This window comes from Falco peregrinus, chromosome 4 (assembly GCF_023634155.1).
Source record: "Falco peregrinus isolate bFalPer1 chromosome 4, bFalPer1.pri, whole genome shotgun sequence".
Taxonomy (NCBI): domain Eukaryota; kingdom Metazoa; phylum Chordata; class Aves; order Falconiformes; family Falconidae; genus Falco; species Falco peregrinus.
Genome location: NC_073724.1, coordinates 18,227,786 through 18,250,114, shown reverse-complemented (window position 1 = coordinate 18,250,114; position 22,329 = coordinate 18,227,786).

Sequence of the window (22,329 nt, the reverse complement as noted above, 5' to 3'; positions counted from 1 at the left end):
AGAAGAGATTAAGTGAAGGGAAAACAATATATTTGATGTAAGCAGCAATAATAAGGGATCAAACTAAACATTTGAATCACAACCTCCTAATAAAATGTTCATTTTGAGTATGTACTTTGCAAACATATAATATCCTACTTGGCATTGCTTTTGGTTGATTAATTCTCTCCAGGTGTAAGTCAGGCACTTTCACTTACATGCTTCAATACACATACTCATCAGTCAAGTCATTACATTTTTTTTCCCCCCTAATCTTTTCAGCTACTAAGAGCTTGAAATGAATATATGGGCAACACAACAGAGGGGTAAAACATCCTCCCAATCTGTTTGTTACAGTAACTAAAGATAATACAGTACAACTGCATAATAATAATGTACCAGAACCTGTGCCGGTCTAGTGATTTCATGAGCAAGGTTGGTCGCTGACTGATGATCTGGCCCTATATTTAATTAGTGACACACCCATGGCAAAGACAGCAACTTACTATACAAAACAAATAAAAAGAACAGTATTTCCAATGTGCTAAGGAACAGGTAAAACTATTATGGACTACCATTCTTTCCCTGTGTATTTGAATTCTCTGGTAGGACAGTTAGTCAAACAATGGTGCATCTTCATGACAGTTGCATGAAACTACTGGTAAATCTGTCATGTCAGTTAATGAGAGTTCTTGGATTTAGTTGGGTTGTTTGTTTGGAGGTTGTTTTTGGTTTTGTTTTTGTTTCTTAATTTGGGTTTTGTTTTATTTTTTTACCAGATGAGTCATTTTCTAGTCTTCCTCTGCCAAGATACTTCTATATCCTCCTGATCAATTCAGAGCAAAGAAAATACTTCATAGTCTTGCATACACACTGCAGAAGTGAGTTTTTTTCCCTTTATGTCTTTGTTCCCCAAAGGCTCTTGATGCAACACTAGAAGCCTGCTAGCTGCAAGGCAGCTATAACTGATTCATGTACAATTCAATAAACTTCCTAAGGTGGTTACATCTGTTAGGCTTCTGAGCATTCTGTATGCTGAGGTTAAACTAACTCCCATTTGCAGTATTTATGACTATTTCATTATAAACGGGAAAACTTCATAATAAACTTTACCAAGCCACAACAGTCCAAATACTTCTGCAGTTTAGAATGAAAAATACTTTGAGCTACACACTGTGTATTTTGATCTCATATATAATTTTACTTTTGGCTTGTATATAGCTGTTGTATAGAAAGGGTCCAAGAATTGTGTAAAGCAAGTCAATGTTTCACAATAAAAGAAAAGTCAGTCATCAAAACTATCTGTACAAGTTCGTATAAATTCTGTAGGTAATTAGGGAAATATTAAACCCATAGGTTCCAAAAGAGTTCAGATATGTCTCAGGAAAGGCTGTACTGTACAGAGAAATTTTACAGTTTTCAATTTAGATGCTGGAGATCTGACTACTGACTCCTTTAAGTTCATTAAATTCTTTTTATATTAAGTCATATTTCCTCTTGAAAAGTATTCCCCTTGAAATTTAGGTGCCTATTTCCCCTATGCACATTTTAAAATTCCAGCCTGAGTGTTTTATCATCAAAATATCATCAGTGTGTATGTGCTGCTTTGCTTGCCCACTTACTTTTCTGATGTTGCTTTGCATTCTGTGGAAAAATATGAGCACTTAATCAAACCTCATTTTAAAAAATTTAACATAGTATCACCAATGAAAATAGTGAATGATTTACATAACTATAAGCTATTTAAATGATCGGAAAAACTACTCAACATTTTGCAAATTAGTGTAGAAAAGAAAGTTGTTTGAAAGCCTTGCAAGTGACACATGAAACAGCAGAGGTAAGATAATTACCTAAACATCAAATTACTGGAGTAGATGAGTTACACAAGTAGTTACAGATTTTATATATATATATATATATATCTCACATATCCATCTTTTCTTAAAATATTCTTCACTGTTTCACTAGTGAAACTAGCCAGTTTCAGAGTGCTTATTTTTTATGTAAGTGTAGGATTTCAAAATCTGGAGAGCTGGCAAACTAATAGCAAGTGCATTCAATGATATTCAAGAACAGACAAGGATGTAGAGAGAGGAAGAAAGAGAAAGGCAACACCCTACACTTTTACTTTACAAAATGAAAGATTTTTGGAGTTTTTCAGATGTGTTTTCCTTCTTTATTCTCCTGTGAAATAAATTTAGATCTTGGAGAACTCGAGAAATGTATGGTTCTTTTTTCAGTATTACCTGTCTTCAGCATTCAGCCCTTGCTGCCTCTGTTGCAAAACCCATACAACTGCTTTTGACTGTGGAGGGAATCCTCTGAAGAGTGTATCTTGATGGGCTTTTCTTATTTGCAGTTAACAAACCAATGCAAAAACTACAGCAACCATAGATTTATGATGCAAGAAAAATCTAAGCTGCTCAATTGGCTTAGCTTGTTACTAAAGTTAATGAAGCAGCTGCTGAAGGAATGAAGAATGCAATGAAAGTGATCACTTTATTTCTATACATGTTCCAAAATGAATTAGCTGAGACCACACTCTTTCATAGAATACAGGGAATATTCTTGACTCAAAACATAGAAATCATAGTGTTTGATTTAAAAATTTGGCAAATACTATCATATGCTTGATATTTAAGAACTGGTGATATGCATGTGCCTAAGTTTAACTAAGAGTGTAGATGAATGTTTCACCATTGTAGCACTGAAGAGAAATCTATTCACCATTTATTTCTTTTTTATATTATTTAAAAATAAAATGGTAGGATAGTTCGTAGCAAATAAAGCCCTCAAGAAAACAATTATTTTTGTAGAAACCAAGGACACAAATTTATTTAGATTTTCAGGCAAAAACTAACAGAATTCTTTTGCATATTAATCTTGCTAAAAGTATTTTCATATCTTTACTTTTGTTGTGGGAGGTAAGCCTTGGCCCATTTACAAACCTAATGATTCTCCATGCTCTAAAGATACAAAACCAATGTGTTTCTTTTTAAAAGCCTCCACACTTTAAACCACAATACATTATTTTTGTGTCCCCACAGCTGCCAGAGTTAAAATAACTTTAGATCAGTATGAGACACACAACTCTGAAAAGTCTGGTCTGTGTCATAGTCAAATTGGTCAGGGAGGTTAGAATCCAACAAACTGGCAATTGAGAAGACAAATGCCATAACTCTGAATGCCAGCCCCCACCCCCTGCCACCCCTTGCTTCCCCCATCTTTTTGTTCTGAGTCTGACATCATATGTTATGGAATATCCCTTTGGTTAGTTGGGGTCAGCTGTCCTGGCTGTGTCCTCTCCCAGCTTCCTGCCTGTCCCCAGCCTACTCACTGGAGGGGCAGTCTGAGAAGCAGAGAAAGCCTTGACACTGCATAAGCAATAACTACAACTTTGGTGTTCTACCAACAGTTTTCATCACAAATACAAAACGTAGCACCATACAAGTTACCATGAAGAAATTTAACTTTATCCTAGCCAAAGCAAATACAGTAAGAATTATACACTTACCGTTTGTCAACAGTACACAAAAGCAGTTCACTGTTTCAGAAATAGGACATTTTTATAAAAAAAAAATAAAAATAAATCAACCATTCGTGATTAAAACTACTAAAAGCTGTCACTTTTGAAGTAAAGATGAATAGTCGTCCTTTCAATAATATTGTTTTCTTATCTCTATCCATTATTACTGTCAATATATCTAACAGTTAATCAGATTATTTCTTTCAAAAGCATGACTGTTTATATTCCAAGTAGGGCAAATTTCTTTTTTTCAGCAAAGGACTATATTTGAAATATTTCAGGCACTTAAAAAGCATCTCAAAAACTATGCAGGTTACATGCTTTTACATCTTTACCCTTAAGACCAGTTTTAGTTGTACTTCTCATTTTGAAGAAATAAAAATAATTTAATTTCATTTGAAAAGGATATTTTCGTGTTATACACTCTTCTGGAGGAACAGGAAACCATGCTTATAAAAATGATAAAGAATGGTCTAAAAATGACAAATGTCTGATACAAAATATACTGAGGTCAAAAGAGGAAACCCTGCTAGGTTTCAAAGACACCTTATATTGAGTAGCCTGCTTTCCAGAGTTATGAACCAGCCATTGAACTCATCAGAAAATTGAACTTATTAACAAACCTGAGATCTCACAAGCTGACTTGACAGTGAGAGAGGTAAAAAATATATTTTTGAACACTAGTTTTTGTTCTTAACTAATTGTGGAAAGTTAGCCATGGGAAGTTATGAATTATACAACATGACCTTTGAAAGTGGTTGTTTTAATCTTTATTCAGCAGTATACAATGTGTCTTGAGACAAAGAGAACAAAGTCTAATACATAATCACCTGCTATGAACACTAAGTGAGAGCATCAGAAATATGGAAGAGAAAAGATATTGAATATGTTGGGACAACAAAGTAGTTTATATTCAAATAAGTAGCTATAGCACATACATATGGTAAACTTTATGTGTATATGCCTAGTAAAAGAAGTTTTTGGATAAAGGTTCCTAAACTTTTACACAACACTGGTGTCAAGCAGAACTATCAAAACAAATCATCATGAATGCCACCCCCAAAAAATGGTCCTTATTAAATAAATCTATAACAATACCTCTGAAATACCATACAACTCTACTATCATTTATATGACTAATAGTATATGTTACTTTAATAACATAACAGTATTTTAACACCAAGCTTATTTTACATAATTTCCTATTTGAGTTTCTTTTTTCTTCAGCTTATGAGTCTTTCAATCTTTAAGGCTTTACGTAAAAACTAAAGATCGACAGGGTTGGTGCATATGATGATATGTAAAACTGGTATATGCAAGATACCTAGTACACAGCAGTTTAATAAGTGCATCAAACGTAGGTGTATGCTGACATAAAAGGGGCAGAAGAATATTGGAAAAATTACAGGGTGTTCCCCCCAGCCAGTGCCCTGAGTTAGATCTGTCTCTTTCTTGTCACCTTGTAAAATAGATTGCCTGTCTTTAAAGTTATGCAGTCAGAAAATTACAAGTCAGGATAAACGATGCCATTTATAGTCCTGCTCGACAACTGATGGGTTCTGTCTGTGTTTAATTTAATCCCTTCCACCTCTGAATAGACTAATATGGAGATGCTAGCAAAAATACAGTTTGTCAAAGTGAAGCTTTCAACATCTTCAGGGAACTAGTATTAAATCAGTACCTCTTATTTAAAGCATCTTCAAAACCACACACAGATTATCTGTTTTCACTGATTTAAATATTGCCAGCCTTTACACTTTGTCACCAGCTGACTGACATCTAGCAGTGCTTTCAGTTGCTTTATTTAAAGATTAATTTGTTCTTTGAAATCACTATTGAAAACATTCTTGCTGGAGCACAACTGAGTTTTGTTTGAGCTATTCTCTGGTGCAATTTAGTGCAGAAATAAAAGAGCTGGCAGGGGTCTATGTTTGCTGGGGTCTCACTGTGACTTAGAGACAGGATATTAGCCAGGTTTCTTCATTGAGATCCCCAAAATTAAATAGCTTTCCTACTCTGGGTGTGGTCAACGGAGTTCATGTCAGAAACTGCAAGCAAACATTGGTTTTGTTTGTTATCCATTACTAAAACCATATTGAAGGTGGTTTCAAACAGTATGTGAACACTATTGCTATAGGTTTTGCCTTCTCATATCTTTCCTGTCCTTTCTTATCCTTGCACAGCTTTTTTAAAACTGTAATAAGTGTAGTAAGGACAGATTTCTCAAGTGCCGAAAACCTTTTCAAAACCTGCAACTGTTGGTTTTACTTTTTTTTCCTTTTCCTTTTCCTTTTTTTTTTTTTTATTCATATACATTTTATCAGAATAAAATGCATACCATACAAAGAACACCCTTTCCTCACATAATACAACATATTTATATGTTACAGTATGGTTTCTACATTCTTATCATCGTGTTATTTTTGCCATTTCAAAATAATAAATTGAAATAGTAACTATTAACAGAGATAATACCTTGTCCTTCATTAGATTTATCTTACTTCCCTCAGTAGTTAAGTTAGGCTTCTTCACTATATCCCTCAACAAAAGCGAAAGAATAATTTCACATCTTGTGTAATATCTCATTACAAAGGCTACTTTCTTTTGCCTTTCCCCCTCTTTGCCACAGATTTTTCTCAAGGGACCACCTTCCTCTTCTGTGGGACTCAGTTGTATGTGCTGAGATTAAACATAGCCCTAAAAGCCTAAGAGAGTTGTTCCAGGCTCATGAGGGATTTAGGTACTGTAAAATCAGTATAAAATATATGAAATAATCCTTTCAATGAGGGACGATGGAAGTTGTAACAAGGACTGCTTCCATATGAGAATTACAAAAGCTGTCTTTTAGCAACAAAGTTTTCTCCCATGTGAAAGTATATAGAATGAAATGTTTTAAAACAATGTACTCCATTACAAACATTACACTAAAAATCATTTGCCAGTGATAATAATATGGATGGAGGAGGTTCAGTAAACCTCATATTTTAAAAACATCTCCTTGCATAGCACTTCCCACATAATTACAGTTATGGTTTTTTGGATTTGATCTACAGGATTCTGCTACTGCAGAGTTTTATCTATTAATGAACCATACTTTAAAGCTGTTTTTCACTCAATCCCTCATCTAGTTATTCCAATTCATAGCTAAATTACAAGCAAATGGGAAATCCCAGTGAAGCTAGTGGCATTCTAAAGATGCTTCAGGTTAAATATCTGTATAAACATCTTGCTCACTTGGGGCCCAACAGTGAAATACAAAGGATGATTTCAGAGGTTTTCAGATACCTACATGTGATTCAGAGAAATCATACAGTGCTGTCAAAGCCCCACCTGACAAAGTACCTCCCCAAAGCAGTGATAGATACAGTGAATTCCTTCACAATTACATTTGTTGAAGATATGGCCATTAGCATTTAATTCATTTATAAAAGATCATAATTTAGCCCAGTGTTAAATGTGAGACAACAGCAACTCTGCTAACAGTAATACAACATTTCTATATTATTACAGCAACTGCAGCAGTTCTCTTAGTCTGCACGTCTTAGCCAGAGCCCACGGGTATTTTTCAAAATTTATTCAGACTGTCCTATAAGCAATTGCCATGGAACTGACTGCTCAAGAGACTTGTCTGCCCAGGGGTAATGCCAGGCATACCTCTCAAGGAGGGAGACTAATGACAGTGACAATACAGAGCGGGAAGACAGAGTCAATATTGAGAACAGAGCTAGGAAAACATCAGTGTTCATCCTGACTTCAAAATGAAGTAAATTTTAATTTTAAGTTCAGAAAGCCTGAGCTTCATACTGGTAGTTTTCTTTAGCACTGACCTGAGCAGATAGATTTAGAGTAAATTGAGAGTATGAATTTAGGTTTTATTCTTTGCTTATTTAAATAGGGTTTGTGAATTCACACAGAAGTTAGGTGTTTGTGATGTTTGGGGGTTTTGTTTGGTTGGTTGTTTTTTTTTTTAATTCAGGCCATTCTAACAGCCCACACACCAGAGAATGGACTTACATGAACTGCTTTTATTTCAAGTCAGAGAAATGAAATGGCTAAATAAATTTTCAATATTTATTTAGCCTGGTGTATATAACCTACATGTCATATATTTATGATATATTTATTTCTATGTATACAGCCCTTATATACAATGAAACAGCTCATTAATTATTATACTTCAACTGAGTAGTTAAGAGAAACTCCACTATTAGAATGAAAATGAAAGGTATAAAGAAGTGAAGGAATAGAAAGTGTTAAGAAACTGCATTCTCTGAGAAGCCATATTCAAAACATAGAGGTGTATATATTTCACACCACATATTTCTGTGAAGTTCATTACCTTACTGAAAAATTAATAAATAATGATGATTCCTCCATTTCTATCCCATGATATTAATTAAGGCTAGTGCTCTTTTAAATAAATAAATTGTACAGTATGAAACTCACTGTTGTCCCAGAGGGACCATGCAAGGCAGATAGAACACTAAAAGCTTTCTTAAACTGGAACATGTGGCATCAGACTGGCTCTAGTTTAAAGGGCTGAAGGACATCCCCTGTAAGAGACTGAATCCTATTCCTACCCTTTCCACATCTGTTTCACTTCTCTTTGTCTTTAAAAAGTTAATTGACTTTGTTGCATACATATATCCCAAAGTATTAACTTACACTGCACACTACAGACGATGCACCTTCCTGCAAGTTGATTGAACCTGTCAGAAAACTGTGTAAATGAAACCACTCTGAGCTCCAGGCTGTCAAAGCTGTATTGCTTCTGGCTACTTGAGGAAATATAATTCATGTATCTCTACAGTAAATGCTGTCTTCAGTGCAGACACTTTTAAATATAGTTGGCTACACTTGTGAACAATCCAAATTATTTACATACACTATTATTGAAAATAACAGGGTGTTGAAGGTTGATCATAAACCCCAGGTTTTACTAATCACAAATTTGGGCATGCATCCTACATGCTTCGCTACTGAAATCAGAGTATTAGTGTAATGTTATCTTAGAAGGGGGTTTCTGTACTTTAAATAATTTTATTTGGCTTACTTTTATTGCTAAGATGTTGTCTCTAATAACACCTTGACATCCTTCAACACCACAAAGTTCAAACCTTTAGCACAAAAGTTATAGTAGTAACAAAATAGAAGTGTGTAGACAGTGTCTCTAACAGTGCACTAAGACTAACTGGTGTTTTCAAAGCAGTAGATTATTAGAAATACCTATACCAAAATTCTGTCAGAAGAAATAAACTTCAGCATATTCAAAGCCAGTTTTCAGCTATATAAAAAATTAATTTTTAAAAAGAAAAGTTGTAACTCTAGTCATCTTATCCCCAAAGTGACTTTTGGTGTTATGTAAATATTAACCCTTCCTGTAATAGAAGTTAGAAATATATTTACAACAAAGTTCTGTTCACATAAATATTTCAAAAAGAAAGAAAAGTACATGCCTCATGACTGAAAATGTATTTGTTTTCTCATAATTCATAAGTAACAGACTCCACAAGACCATAGCTTCTAGAAAACAGGAGTGTGACCTAAGGGCACAGTACAAACCAGAGACTGTAAAATAAACAGACAATTCCTCCATTATTTTCAAACAGTCCTCCAATCTGGTTTATATAAGGAGAAAAAACAGAGGGACAAAGGAAAAACCCCACAGCTTCTGTTGTTGAAATAAACTGCAAACATGAATAGAAACTGCAGCAAATAATGTTAAAGGAAAAGGAGCCTGTGGGACTGAACTGCTGAGTCTCCTCAGTGACAACTGAATGCGTGCCTTCTGCAGATGTCCTGGCTGACACCTGGTTTATTTTAAATATCAGTGAATGTTAACAGAAGGTCCTGCCAGTCATCAGATGTCATAACTTCATTTTTCATCATCCTCAATATTGTTTTTTTGTTAACTCATTTTTGAAAACAGCAAATCTCTTCAACTTACCAAAGTTCTTTCCCCCTCCTCTCTACTTCTCCCAGGAAGGTCTTGCACACTAATTGATTTATGCCAAGAGAGTGAATTGTATTTTTATTTTGAATGTCAGATTTACAAGTTTTGTGTAGTTATTCATAGATACTTTAATCACTCCATGCTAAATGGGATTTTTTCAGACTTCAAAGCTTGGATAGTTTTCTTTGAAAAAAAAAAAAAAACCTATCAAATTTTCATATTATTGTGCATATATTTGGGAAAGCTTCATGTTAAATTTTGTGGAAATGTATAGCCAAGCATGACCTTATTTTAAAATGTAAAATCTCAGTTGTACATATTTTTGAAGCAAGTAAAGTCTAGCGCACACATATTTTTCTTTTCTTTCTTTTTCTTTTTTTTTTTTTTTTTTTTTTTTGCTTTTGTTCTGTTTGGTTCTGTCCTAAGCTTGCCTGTGATACTAACTGACCTTTAAAAAATTGGCTGAGTTGTTAAGCCTTAAATATATGCTGGAATCTTAAAAGCATTAAATTGTTGACTTACAGGTATGAACTGGCAGCTAACAAACTGTCTTAGATACAACTGTCTGATCCTTTATGTCTATCAATTCTGTTTTAATACCTGTAAAAAACCCAGTTTTGTTCAATCAAAACCTGGAGACATTCATAATACCAAAAATATGTTTCCCAAAACCATCTTGTAATCTAATAAAATTAGGAAATTAAGTCAAATGTTGTTCTTATTTGTACCTGCAGTTTTTCCCAAAGGATTAGCACAGGACACTAAAGCCAAAATTAGAGGATAAACAGGTTTAGAAAGTAAGTTAACTCTGTATATTTCATGTTAAAGTGGATGCTCCTATTAATCTACTAACATGTACATTTATACAGAGAATGAACTTTATTTTTTAAAAATGGAAATATTTCTTTATAAATAAAAAAAACCCAAAACCCAAAAACATTTTACAAAAGGATTTTAAATGCTGGAAAACCAGTTCAGCTTCTTCACTACAGTTGTGACTACTAGGAAGAATATGTGGGATTGGCTCCAGTTCTGAGGTTATTAAATACTGAAACTCATACTGGTGGCAGACTTAAGGCATTGTATCCCTCTGGATTTGCATCAGCAGGATGAATCTGAGAGACTTCATTAATATTAATATACTGTGTGGTCATAAGGCTGGAAAAAACAATCACCCATACTTTTTCATGCCATAAGCCTCATTGGATGCCCCTAAGTCATAGCAAATGTATGAAGAATAGAAGTGTTTGGCTGCCTACCAGACACTGGAAGATTTAATTATGTGAAGTGCTCAGCTCAGTGGCCAGTACAGCAAAAAAGCACTGAAAGACAGCACTCATTGAATTGTTCCTGTTTTGGATAGACCTTCTCAGCCCAATTTCTTCCCTCTTTAGACTGTTTCAAGTCTTTACAGAGACTGGCTGATTTGAACAAAGAAGAATGATTTCTACACACAGCCTGTGGCCTTCTGCTAGTAATGGCAAAAAATAAGTTCAACACCACTGTAGCTAGTAAATTAATTACCATTCATATAATGGTAATACAATTCTTGTTTCTGTTCACAGTCTTAGTATCAAAAAAAGCAAAACAAAACAGAAAACCTGTATCTTGTCCTGTGAATAAAAATAACTGTATATTTTTTCATAATGTAATGACTCCTGAATAATAGCTAGGGTGGTTATTTATCTGGTGTCTCCTAAGAATTAGTTAGAATATATTAAACCAGGTTTGTAATACTAGCTATTTGAGTTATATTTTAAAAAATTTATGATGTTTTTATGCCTTTAGTAGAGACTGGTAGAATACTGGAGTAGAATCTAACCATAAAGTGTGACCTACTAATGATAATTTTAAATCAAAACCAATGAAGTTTATAAATGCCTTTGAAATTCTTCTCTGTGCTACATTGTTAAATGAATCAAAACCATAGTGAAATACACATTGTGAGCTATGTTTTCCAAATTTGTTAGAATGGAGTAAACCTGGCTTTGATAATTACAGGCAAAGCTGATGCCTTTATAAGATTAGCAAGGGAGTTCTTGAATATTTGCTTAAGTGCCAATTAATTACCATTGAAGTTAGATTTTATGCTCTGATGACCTAGTTAAAGAAACACTAATTACAACCAACTAACCTCTCTTTGGTATTGTCACATAAGGCTAAAAGCTACAGTACTCCTATGGAAACAAAATTAATATGCTTCTAGAGTCACACACACGTCCAAAGGGTCAACTATTAAAATTTCTTCTGGGTCTTTCAAGATAGAATAAACGTTTTCAAATAGGAAAGCATATAATCCACATGTACCAACAAGACAGAAGATTCAACTGCACCAACAAATATAGCTGATGAAGCCTTTAAAATGTCCCAGCAAAAGATAACATATCTTAGATCATGAACAGAAAAGGGGTAGGAAAAGATGCCAAGGGAGCAGTGGGCAGCATCCAGCTTCCAGTCTCAGAGAACAGGACATTTGGGTGGATGAAAAAGCTGAAAACTTTCAAAAGCAAACAGGGCTCATGACAAGTTCAGACCTTTAGGTTTCTGCTCTTTTCCAAGTGATGTAAGTGAAGCTTTCTTTAAAAGAATCATTCAGCATATTACCAAGCCCAGCAGTGATCATCGGGCATTTTTCTTCAGGACTATGTCTAGGAGTACTTGTGAATAAATACTTCCCCAATGTGCGGTCTACCACTGATGCATGTTATTAAACTTTTTCCAGGTTAGGCTGATTTTTATGTATAAATATTTCACATTCATCTGTTAATTCATTTATTGTGCATCTTTTTCCAGAAAATAAAGTAACTTCACTACCTTCCCACTACCATAACGAAAGAAAAAAATACTGACTACTGCAAGCTCAACTCTGACATAGGGAAGACAAGCCTTTCAAATTATGATTAGTTTAAATTCATACTTACAGCCTTCCCACATACTGATGACACTTTCTAAATTTGTATATTTTTAACATCAGAAACCTACAATAATGAAAACAAAGCTACCTAGTATTCCTTGTGGAATAGTAGAAACAATTTATTCATTTAAAATTAAGCTCACATTAATTGGCTGCATTTAAGTAAAAATTTTTATTTAAGAGTTGCAGTCTGTTTCCATTAAAGCAATATCAATTAATACAGTTACCTTGTCTGCCACCTTTTTTCTTTTAAATGTCAAATAATATCCTGCATATTTGCATTTTGTAAAATGAGAGGTATAGGAAGATGAACTGAGCTGGTCAGGGCAGGTATGGTTAGTTTGCTCATTATTAGAAATTATGATAGCAATGGCAATTTTACCATTAACAAATAGTATTGCACTGCTCTGAGCATCCAGAGACAACCAGCCAATGAAAAAATTAAACCACAAAAATAATTAAAAGATATTTACTGAAAGAGAAAATAAAGTATCAGATGAAAAATTCTTACTCTGTTAAGGACAATATGAATCTTAGTGGGACTGAGACAAATGTATCAACTAAATAAATACACAAACTTCATTATTATTACTCTTATGGCCAGGATTCATAAAAATTCTGGATGCCTGAGGCTTTGTAAACATCAGTTCCACCAAATAGTCTTTGTTCTTGTTGTTAAAGAAAATTTAGAAGCCATGAATTATTTTTTGTACTATTTTCAGCTTTCTCTATATTAAAAATGAATTTACAATGGTCACCAAAACGTTTTTTCTCTGCTTTTCAAAATCTTAAAAACGGATCCTATCACTGGGTCGTAGGGAATAGAGCATGAGGCAGCTATAACAAAGATTAGGAAAATTTTGCCAGTAGGTACACTTAGACATTAATTCTATAGTGTTGCGTTTAGTTCATTTTTTGGTTTCCAGCTCCATCAAGATTGGTATCTTGTGCCAAATAATATTTCTAAATGCTTTTATGAAAAATGTGATTAAAGTTGGTTTATATTCAAAAAATTCTTTTCAGAGGAAAGGAATAGTTCTCAGGACTATACTTCACTGTATCACAATAGGATTTTAACATTAAGACAACCTATAGGAGAAGTTGTCAGAAAATCTTCTTATTCCATATCTCTTATTTCTCATATGGGGTAAGAAAAAAAAAAGAAAATAAAAGAAAAAGGAAAGTTAAATTAAAAAAAAAAAAGAAAAAGGGAAGTTAAATTCCCACAGTATTTGGAGAAATACGGTTTCTACATTTTTAAGTATGTAGAATTAAAACCTCAGTCCATCACAAGCATTTGCACTGCTGTCATCTTTAAAGATGGGAAAGTCTCAACACTTTTGTTACAAGAAATTTAAAGCAGTTAGTAAACTTGAAAGTGAAATTATTTTAGTAAAGGTACAAGATAAAATTTACTGAAGACTACTGACACGTGTTTATACTCCAACATAATATACTGCTTCTTCTAATAACAGAAAATCTTGCATTCATGTTTTATTCTGTGATTTCACTAATGAACCTTGACAAAATTTTCAGTGCTTCTTAGCCAATAATTGAACAGATCAAAACTAAGGAAATAATAAGTATTTTGCTGTCTTTACTATGTGTACCTACAACTCCCACAAACTCTAATGGTACTTATCACAGGTTGAATTAAAAAAGATCCTTCAACATGAATCTTTGAAAAAATTAAGTGAGATCAGTGGTTTGTTGACCACATATAATATGTATTTAGGCAGCCATATAGTCATAATGAAAAGGAAAAAAAAATTCTTAATTAATTCAACATACCTACTTAGATTATGCTTTTTCTATTAATTTCAGTTAATACTGAAGTTCTATTAATATTCCTCTCATGTTCATTATGAAAAAAAATTATATTATTCCCAAAGACTAACTGGGTAGTTTACCTTTGATATTAATGGGAAAGAGATCAAATTAATGTTGAATAATGTGGAACTGTAAGCAGATTCTACCCTGATTACGACTTTCCCACAAAACTAAGACATCTGGTTTAAAATCTGAAATGTAGAAGGAAGTAGTTCTCATGTGTCCAAGTTACTAGGTATTCAGAAATGTGCCTAACTTTAAATGTAAGAGCAATAAGATAAACTATGTATTTAATTGCACTCTATATTGATGCCCTTCCCAATGGAGGATGCTAACATACAGTCTGGCTGCAGCTCCTTTTCTATCTCTGGTATACAGAGCAAGAGCCAAAACTTTTCTACCTTTTGGCCTTGAACATAAGGAACAAGGAAAAGTCTCAGGGAGTAGTGCAGCTGAAAACACTACTGTCATTTGTCCATAACCCTGGCTTCTCATTAGCAGCCATCCCTTGTGAAAATGTAACACTATAATTTTATATCACTAGCAAACCTAAAAGTCTTCTGATCATGTGTGAAAAACTGGATAAATCATTGGTGTTTCTACTGCCTTGGGTTGCTGAATGCTGTTAAAGCCTGAAGTTTAACATATAAGTCCCCAAAATTTTCAGACTTTTGACTGAAAGAAAACTTCAACATTTGTACTTAGCAATTGAAAGCTTATATATAAAAAAAGAAAAGTTCTTCAGAATGATAAACAGAAGTATACTTTGCTTTCATCTTAAACATAAAAGTGTTTGTTTTGATGGTAAAAATAATAAAGGAGGTGAGAAGTGGCTTTAAAAATGTCTTTTTTAATATATGATCATCATATTGAAGATGCCGAAAAAAAACCAACCAGACTTTTTCCTAGTGAAGGAAGTTAATATATATGACTATTTTTGATGGCATCAGATTTCTTGTCAATTATTATTTTTGGCTGCCAAAGGAGCATCAGGCTTAGAAATGGCAGAATATATCCCTCTTAAAAATCCATTCAACAGTATATTTCTCCTAAGCTAAACCATAATTTATGATGCCCTGCCAGTTCAGTTGAATACAATGTATATAATTTCCTTCAAAACAGATGAATAAATGAGCATTTTTGGTCAAATGGGAAAAACCTGAGGGAGCAAATGGAACTCACCTTTCATATGCAGTTTCAGAGTGAGTCTGGTGAAACACGAGGGTAAACACACTTGTACCACAGAGGGACACAGAACAGTTGCACAGTGTATTCTCTGCACTCCTAGCCCCAGGAATTCTTCCTTGGAAGTGGTGGAAATTGTTTATAATACTGGACCATACATGATCAGAACAAATGAACAACTTGCCACCCAGCCATTGTTCCCTAGTTCCAAATTTGCTACAGTAACAGTGAATAATTTGGGGTATTTTTTTCAGTTAGAGACTGTAAAAATGTATTTGTTGCCTAACTCCTTACAGATCCTCTATTTAAGTCACGCCCTGATGGTATGCCAAACTTGGAGCAAAAACATCAGTGATTTATCAAACAAAAAGAGCTTTCAGAAATATGTTTCTTTTTTTTTCTTGCCATCACATCAGCAACTTGCTAGAACAGACCTCAATGAGATGTAAAAAAGTAGATTTCCCGTCATCTCACATCCACAAATCACACACACCCCACCTCTTATTGCAAATAAACATGTAATATTGTCCTTTACACAAAAAAAGCCCAATATTTAATGTGTTCTTTTGCAGGCAATTCTCGTAAAGTCTCACTGCTCTGGTGGTTACAAACCTGTATTCATTTTCACATAAAATTAATTTAACTTTCTTTTCTTGTGTTAATAGTTTCTTTTAACAAAGCTTTCATCCCCTTGTCTCACTTTCCTTTTACCCAACATATAACAGGCCACAAACATCTCCATCTCTTTTTGCTAAATAATAAAAAAATAAAAAAGTAGTACATTTTCAACCATTAAAAGGCTTTCCTTTCTGCTTATTTCCTTGCCTGCATCTGTTCCACTCTGAAATAGCCTTTCTTGGGCAAGAATGAGTTTTAAAGAGTTGCCAAAATGCTTTTGCCAGGGTCTTATAAAGTGATCTGTTTGTCTTAATTTCTTCAACTATTTTTAAACTCAAAATCTCTCCTGAAGTCTTGAATATTATTACAGCCAGACTAAATGTCTTTAGGTGTTGCCTTCCAGTCATTGTGGCATTGTATAGATTTGATAAAATACCATAATTACTGTATCATCGCTTTCAGAATTTAGTATCAAGTTTTGTCTATTCCCTAAAGCTTCAAAATAAAAACTCAAAACTCAGCTTCTACCTCAGCTGAATTATTTTCTATGTCTACTCCTTTTCGTTTTTTCCCCCAGCTTTTCTATTACTTTTACTGTGTTCAGAATCCATGTGTTTGCATCGTATCATCACTAGGAGCTTTATCACTGATTTCTGTGGTAATAGGTTCAGAATCTTCTCAAGTTTTTAATGTCATTATGCCATGAGAAATATATCTTCAAAAATCAAAGAAGCAGCAAATACTCCATTTGCTATTTTTTGAACTGATCTGAAAAGTAGGTTCTAGCCATGTACAAAACATCACACTAGAATGCAGCCTGAATTTATCAAGATAAAATCCAGCATTAGTTACTAATTTCATCTCTGCATAGCCATTTGCATATGGTAAGGTCAGACACTTACTAGTATGAAAATGATAACTAAACTGGAGACAGCATTCAGACTGCATGATGATTAGACAGTAAGTGCCTTTACTGTCATCCAAGTTATTTTAAGTAATTTGAAATGTATCAACCCAAAGCTAAAAGCATTTCTTCCTCTTTATTGAACGCAGACATGTAAAAAAGCATTATTGGCCAACATAATTTCCTAGGATTTGGAAATTACATAATATTGCAAGTGAAAACCAGTAAGATGATAATAAAGTAAATACAGTAAAAAAATATGGGGTAAAATCTGAATAAGATGAAACAATAATCAGGAAAAAAAAAACCAGACCTTCCGTTCTGCACAACAGAGAGAATACAAAGTACGTGTAGCTGTGATTGCACAAGTTCACAATAAGCCAATCATTCCCTGTTAAAAGGAAAGTACTGCTTTATCTCAGTGGAGTGCAGTATCAAGAAACATTACATTAGGGAAAGATTTGAAGAAAAACCCCAACTGTTAGATGTCTTTATGTCTCATTTTATCTACATTGCATTCTCATTTTAAACAATTCTTAACCATAATAGTACATTAAGGTAGTTCTTTTTTAGACAAGTCCCTTCCATTGCATTTTCATTATTACTGGGGTTGTATTATTATTATTATTATTATTACAACTTAAATTTACACCTTGTGATTAACCAAAACTGGTTCTGTGACATAATTCCAACATTTTGGCTGAACAAAAATATCATGTTTCTTCTTTCTGACTTCTCTGAGTGAAGATTCATGTGAAATAACATTCGTAAGATAAGTAATATTCAAATGCTAAAGCAATCTCAAAACTATGATTCCTATGTATGCCTCTGCTCTAACGCTGTTTTATATGAAAAGTTCAGATTATAGGTATGTGGATCTCTGCAAAATCAATAGTTTACAGTGAAATGTGGAGCTGAAACAGTTTAGTGGAGCTAAAACCATTAGCTGTATGCTTTGAAATGTCATTCTCTAATTCTAGTGATCTTTTCAAAACCTGCAATGGCTCATCTCAAAAAAAAATAAATCTGGTTAAATATCATGTTTCTGAATTTGAAAATCAATCTGAACTTCTTCAAAGGAAAGAAATTAGGGGGGAAACACAAGATGTAAAGACAAATTTAAATAGAACTTCGCTGAATTCCTGTAAAAGAACATGTTGCTTGTGCCAGTCTACAGAAAAGGTTATATTTGTTATCTCTGCAACATAAGAAAGAAAGCAAGCAAGCAAAACCAAAATAAAATATTACTGTCATTAAAAAAAATTATAGTCAGAACAAAAAAAGATGAGAAAAAAGAACAGAAAAGAAAAGAAAAAAGAAAAGAAAAAGTCATTCCAGGTAAGTTTTAGGTTTTCTAAATAAAAATAAATTATTTTTCAGGATTATTTTTTGTCTTTGCCTCCTGATTCTCAGAGAAAGTAAAAGAAAAAAAGAAAAACTGAAAAATTAAAGCATGTTTTCTTTTAAGACAAAATTTCTGTTTTGATTGCAGTTACTGTCAATAACAACAGCAGTTATGTATACTTATTAAACATTTCAAACATCATAGGAAATACTTATCCAACAACCTGGAAAAACATGAAAACACTTTTTAGAGCTATGTAAAATATTACAGTTTTTACCTTCTGATATATTATTATAGGATTGCATAAGAATCCATAAAGAAAATGTCACTCATTCGACAAATTAAAATGCCATTCTTTTCAAATGTTAATGTTTTAATCTCTGTTTCTGGGTTCAGGATCTTACTCATCTTGCATCATATTTTTTGTTAGTTAGTGTCTGACAGTATGTTGTGGAATGAGAAAATAGGAAGGCACCTGGGCACACAGCCCTTCACCTCCCCCGGTCCCATGCAGCCTCATGCAGCACTTTTGGGGAGGTGGCAGCAGGGCCTTTGTGGCAGGTCAGAGTCAGCACCGGGAAGGCTTTCAGATGCTCATTGACTGTATTACATGCCAGGGTCTCACATAGCTCTCTTCTCCCTGAGACAGCATAGGTGATCAGGAGCACAGAGAAACCATGCGATAGAGAATGCAGAGCTGCATCCAACAAGCTCCCAGGCATGTCCCCTGATGCACCCACTCAGCCACATGCTGCCCGTGCTGTCACGCACTGGGGAGGGACATGAAGGAGACTTTCAGCTGCTGAGCAGCAGTTTGTCATCTAGTTTCTGCCAGCTCTTATCTTTCAGCATGCTGCTTTGTAATTTTTGGGTTTCTGGTAAGTCTTTTCATTGTTTTAGCAATTTCCTTGGGCTCTAAGATAATCTTCACATAAAAGCTACTCTACCCATTGCCACTTATAAAACTATTTAAAAATAATTTTCATGAAAACTAACAAAACACAAAAAAGTCCCACTGAAATAATAAAAGGCCGCAAAACATTGATTTCTATAACAACAACAACAAAATACATAATGAATAATAAAACAACAAGAGCAAACTATTCCAATATTATTAAAACAATTATATAGAAACATAACTTATTGTGAAATACTTAATACCGGGTTCTTTTAATGTTATTTTCAGACAGCTAGCTTTCCAGGGAAGATAATTCTGTATTCTAAACTGTGTAATCACCTGTACCTGTGGTGGAGCACTTATTGTCTGAGAAAGGTAGGATTAAAAAAACATCTTACTGTCTAGTTATAAAACTACTATTATAGCCACTAGACTAGAATGTTCTAATTCTAATTGCTTAATCTGGTTTATTCCTCCCTTCTTATTGATAAACCCTCACCATTTATTTCATAACCAGTTCTTCCCAACTCACAGGCATTTTTGTTAGCTTCTAGACAATTTGTTTTTCACAGAGCCAAGGGCCACATGTACAAATTCTTCCAAAATAATGGAAGAAATAAATAAAAAAACCCCACCCTGGTGAAATACATGGGCATAAATGTCACTACAACATGTATAATATGAACATTGCTTGATGTCTGCATGCTAATGTCTCAAGTAACTTTTTTTTTATATTGTTAGAAAAACACTGTGATTCAAAGACTTTGTTTTATTTCTTATTACTCTGCTGCTATACACAGGCTAATGAAAAGGAGGCAGTGGGTTCCTTACCATAGTAGTTGATTACTGGGAGCAAAATCCCCACAACTGAACTCTGTTTAACAAGGCAAATGAACTAAATTTTCCTGAAGAAAGTGGTGAGTTCCCTGTTTCTGTCTCTCTATATATGTAGGGATGTATGTGGATATGCATGTCTCTGTGTGTGTTCCTGTATTTATGTATATGACAATATGTTAATTTATCTTTAAAATTCCTCAAATGCATGTGACTACTTTTTTATTAAGAAAGGTAACTAAGAATCTCAGTGTCCATCAAATAGCTATTTTGCCAGTAACTTACCTAAGGAGAAACAAAGGCCATGGTAATTAATAAATTAAACAACTAAAACACCAGTAGACCACAAATAATATCCTATCCAAGGACTCTACTTATGAACTAAAGGACTTTTACTTTACAAAATCAAGGAGGCCACCTGTTGTGAATTGATTCCCCTGAAAATAGCTGACCAGCCAGAAGTCTGATTTTAGTACATAAACTACACCAACATGACAGCTTAAGTATAGTTTTAGAATGTCATATATTTAATTTCCTAGTAAGTACTTTTAACTGCCAAGCTTCAGCTAAATGCTTTCAGTAATTTCTTTTTCCAAGACATATTTGCATTTGTTTTTGAAAGCAACTATACTGAAGGAAATAAACTTTCCAATTTCAAGACTTTTTTTCTTGAGTAATCAGCTTTATACACTTATGTGTCCAAGGTATTTTCCCAGGCCAGTTAGAAAATAGCCAAGTTTATATTTTGAGATCTCATAACAGATGGCATGGATGTCCCTTTTAGCTCCTGTTATGAACTTAACATATCTTAACATACTGCACTGATTAAATTTAGAGTAGTTATAAACAGGAGAAAAAACATAAGAAATTCACTACTACCCTAAACACTGGTCTTTCTAGCCCAGTACTCTGCCTCCAGCAGTCACAACATTACTGCTCTATACAAGACAGCTACTTAGAAGGGACAGGTCAGCCTGGCCATATTAGCTTGTCCATACCCACATAGGCTCTAGAACCCATAAAAATTACAAGGTCCAATTCCTCACTTTCTCTGTGTCTGTGCAAAGGCCCCTGAGCATAGCAGCAGATCTTGCAGAGGCTTTTCTGCACCACCTTTCCTACACCAAGAGGAAGAATCAAATGCATCTGCTAGAACAAGATTGCAGCAATCACCATTATTTTTATAGCCACCTCCACAGTCATGAGCACCTGGACCAAATTACCTTTAACAGTATCCAGAGACATGTGTTGCAGCTGCCACTTAAATCACTTTGGTGCACGTGGGTCACATTTTGAAGAGAGACAACACCTACCACCACCAGACTCTCCCTCACATACTTCCAAAAGAAAGAGTTTCAGAGGAGAGGCAGTGTCACACTCAAACCTTTAAAATGAGCAAAAAGGGAATGTGTCATATATGGAGTCAATAATTTATAGACAGTTCAATTAATGTTTTAATTTTCTAGTAGTTCAAATTATCAAAATCAGGAAATCTTTAATGACAATAGTTACAATTAGTTATATTTTTAAAAAGCCCTTCCTAGTATTCAACCCTCTTCCTTGTGTTATGCTCACCCTTCCGATGTCCTGCTGTATCCTGTGCTTGACAGTATCAGTCTTCCTCAAAAACTGGGTACAGGGGAAATTGCACCAAGTCATCATCATCCCTATATCTTTGTTGGGAGAAACTTATGCCAGGGTTTCCTTCTCTGTCTTGGACCATCTTTATGTACTTTCTTACGCAGCCTTCTCCCTTGCCCCTGCTCCTAGGGAAAGGGGTACAGGCTGCCCCTACAGCCTCCCCATATTCCTGGGGGCTATTTATCCCACGAGGACTGCCTGCTAAACCCAGCTCAGCCACCCTCTTAGTTCCCCCTGGGGACTATCAGTACAAGTCTGGAAAGTGTGTTTTTAATCTCTGACTAGTTTCTCTGAAAGCTCTAGAGTGTGGTGGGATTTGGTAGAACACTTTGGCATTCACCTTATCTACTGCCTTCATGACTCTATAAACCTGAGGCATATCCCCTTTTAGCCTTCTCCTCTCCAAACCGAGACCTATTAGTCTTAATTTGTAAAGCTGCTCCCTCCCTTTGATCATACTAACTGCTCTTTCTTGTATGGTCCTGTACCTTCTCTCTACCTCTGTTATGTCCTCCATGGAGTATTGAGACCAGAACTATACACAGGCTGAACTCAGCTGAACTCAGGGAAAACTCTATTCAGAGCTGGTTTTGTTTTTTGTTTGGTTTTAATTTTGGTTTTGTCTTTTTACAGGATAAGGGCAAACATAATCCTGCAGCTAATCCAGTTTGGAGGAAACCAAATATAGCACAAAACAGTCAA